Below are 3938 nucleotides of genomic sequence, written 5' to 3'. Positions count from 1 at the left end.
GGTACCTTTATATGGGGGCTATACGAAGGCTTGAACCGGCAAATAAAAATTTTTGTCATAGGCTGTAGTAGTCATTACGAACTTCAAATACGAAATTTTCAATAATTCCGGCAGATAATGTAGCTAAAATCATGAAAATATCGAATTAGGGGAGGTAACATTATATGGTGGCTATACGAAGATTTGAACCTGCATACACATTTTTTTGGCATAGATTGTAGTACCCATTTGGATCTTCCAGTACGAAATTTGAAACGATTCCGGTGAATAATGTTGCTGAAATCATCCAAATACCGAATATCGGGAGGTAACGTTATATGGGGGCTATACGAAGACTTGGACCGGCATACAAAAATTTTTGTCATAGGCTGTAGTATTCATTACGAACTTCAAATACGAAATTATAAATAATTCCGATAAATAATGTCGCTAAAACCATGAAAATACCGAATATCGTGAGGTACCGTTATATGGGGGCTATACGAAAACGTGGACCGACATGGCCCATTTACGAACTCAAGCTGCCTACTGGTAAACTATGAATGTATACCAAATTTTAGCCTTCTATCGCAATTCGTTCAAAAGATAGCGTGATTACAACTGACAGAGTGACGGACAGACAAAGGGACATCGCTAGATCGTCCTAGAATTTTACGCTGATCCTGAATATATATACTTTGTAGGGTATATTATGTATATTTCGAGGAGTTACAAACGGAATGACAAAGTTAATATACCCTCCATAGAATGGTGGAGGGTATAAAAATTCTGAAAAAAACTCCGATTCACAAATTAGTTAGGACATTCCATTATTTGAAACCTAGTGCAATGCTTAATCCCTAGCTAAACTATTGCTGCTGGCACATAATAATTTCCAAGGGATATACATATGTATTTTATATAAATTTATATATTCTACCAACACCCTTACACAAGCTCTCCACATTTATGCACCAGCCCTCTCTCTCGGTTTGCAACGGATAACAAAAGTTTTAGGAAATCTACACCAATCGACCATGGCTTACAACATTGTATTTAGCTATGGCTTGTAAGAAAAGTTTTTTTACTTTTTATCAAAAATACTGATACCATCAAAATTAATAACAACCATTTCAGTTTTTCCCCTTTACAAAACTTTGCCAGATAGTTAGATAGCAGCAACAAATTCACATACCATGCAGAAGCCATAGGAACGAAAAACCAAAAGAAAAAAATTATCAAAACATGAAGAAAAATTGCTGATGTTCGACAAGAAAGTTGAACTATTGGAGAATAGAAAAGCCAGAAAACGGAAACAACGAAAACCAAAAAAAAAAAAAAAAAAAATGAGAGGAAAAGTCAAAAAACTTTTGAACATGAAATTACTACAATGGGGTCATAAAGGTTTCCAAGGGAGTTGTTTTAGACCGCGTCGTCGTCCATAGTCATTGGCAATTTCTGCAGACAAAAATTAAAATGAATCGCCGCCGTTCAATAATACAAATGCCTGGAAATAAATTTTCCATGGTGAAATGAAAAACAAAACTGAGTTGAGGAATATTTCACTTCTTCAAGAGGAAATGAGAAAATTGAGGCTGGAATATGGAAAAAGAAAAAAACTGTTGCTGCAGTGAACGATGCAGAAATTAAGTAAAGCGGGCTGGACGGATAGTAAAAAAATAAGAAAAATGTAAAGTATCAGTGGGACTTTCCAGAGGTATAGCCTCAGCCTATGATCTTTTTGCTCCCATACTCACTACTCTGGTACATATATATGTCTAAAGAATCAATATATATAATATAAAAGGGTAGTGAAATAAATGACTGAATGATCGGGAATCAACTACCAGACGAAATAACTGAAGCTAGAATCTAGGTGGGTAAAAATGCTAGGTTTTTGGAAATTAGTACTAAAAGAATACGAAGAGTACTGAAATCTACTAAGAATTGAATACTTTGGATTGAACAAGCGGAATGAGCTAGATTTTTAAAATTTGGAATGAGAGTCACTGATGGAGTGAAGGATGGATGTACCAAAGAATTTCTTTCAAATTCGAACTTAAAGGTTACGAAAAGTTCTAAAATATTACAAAACTTGTAAAGAGGTGTATTATCTGAACGGATAGAGTTAAAAACTTAACATTTGGTATGAGAATAAAGGTTGGAAAGTAAATTTGATATATGCATGTAGTTTAGCAGATGTGTACTAAGTGTACGAACTGTACTAAATGGTACTTAATTGGGAATAGTATGACTTAGGCCGAACCGATGAAGCGATGAATTTTGAAATTTTGTATTGGGGTCCCCGTTGGTGGTAGGTTTGAGAATTGAATATTGAGGTTTCTGGTGGTATCTGGAGTTGAGATTTGAATATATGTTTTGGAAATGCGTCCTATATTTGTACGAAAAGTATTAAAATGTACTAAATTTGGTTTTGGGTAAAAACGTGGAGCTGGAATCCTCAAATACGATATTGAGATCTTTGTTGGTATTAGGAATTGAGACATGTTTTTTGGAATTGTGTACCATAATTTTATGAAAAGTTCTGAATGATAGTATATTTGTTATTGGGTAAAGGGAAAGAGATAAAGTTAAAATTTTTGATATTTAGATTACTGATGATATCTGTGTTTAAGATTTGGCAGTGGTTTGGAAATGTGTCCTATGTTTCTACGAAAAGTACTAAGTGGTGCTAAATTTGTTATTGGGTGCAGGGATAGAACTGGAATCCTGAAAATTGGTCTTGTCGGTATTTGGAATTGAGATATGTAGGTGGCTTTGGGAATGTGTATCAAAATTGTACGAAAAGTACTAAATGGTACTAAATTTTGTATTTGATGAAGCAATAGAGATATAATTCTCAAATTTAATGTAGATGTCTGTGTTTAACATATGGAGGTGTTTTGGAAATTTGTACCATAATAGTACTAAATGGTACTAAATTTGGTAAAGGGACGGGGCTGGAATCCTCAAATTTGACATTTTAGTCTCTGTTGGTCTCTGGAATTGAGGAAATTTGGAAATGTGTACCAAAATTGTACGAAAAGTACGAAATTTGGTTTTGGGTAAAAAAATGGAGCGGAAATTCGGAATTTTTTTTTTTTTGGTTTCTTGAATTTATATGTAAAGATAGAAGATGGCTGCCATGGTTTTGCTGGAATCTCTTAATGACAAATGACGCGAAAATTATCGCGAAAACCATAGACTTTAAAAAAATCTAAAGGTGTTAAATAACACGGTGGCCACTTCTAGTCTCCAAAACACAAAAAGACACGACCGGGAAATGACTGATGCAGCAATTGAATATTTCTCTACCTGCTTGACATCCTGTTGAAATCACATGTCCCCACATTCATTTCTTCAATTCTAAACAAGAAAAAATTTATTATCATTTCCGATAGCTATTTCCGATTTCACGATTGCGTTCGAGTTGGAACACCCTTTACAATAGGAGATTTTTATACCCTCTACCATAAATAGTATGGAGGGTATATTAAGTTCGTCATTCCGTTTGTAACTCATCCAAATAATAATTCTAGACCCAACAATGTATATATATTCTTGATCAGCGTAAAATTCTAAGACGATTTAGTCCAGTCCGTCCGTTTGTTGCAATCACGCTACAGTCAAAACGAATTAAGGAAGCTAAAACTTGGCACAGATCAATCTTTTGTCTGCAGGCAGGTCAATTTCGAAGATGGGCTATATCGGTCCACGATATCGTATAGCTGCCATATAACATTTTTTAAGGAAATTGTCTGAAGGAGTTCTTCGTGAGCACTTTACCCCCCGAAAAAGAATTGTCTATATAGGTCCACGATATCGTATAGCCCCCATATAACGTTACCCCCGATATTCGGTATTTTGGTGATTTTAGCCACATTTTTCAACGGAATTGTCTGAGATAGGTCCACGATATCGTATGGCCCCCATATAACGGTACCCCCCGATATTTGGTA

The sequence above is a fragment of the Musca domestica genome, unplaced genomic scaffold (assembly GCF_030504385.1).
Source record: "Musca domestica strain aabys unplaced genomic scaffold, Musca_domestica.polishedcontigs.V.1.1 12, whole genome shotgun sequence".
Taxonomy (NCBI): Eukaryota; Metazoa; Arthropoda; class Insecta; order Diptera; family Muscidae; genus Musca; species Musca domestica.
This window is presented reverse-complemented; position numbering follows the sequence as displayed.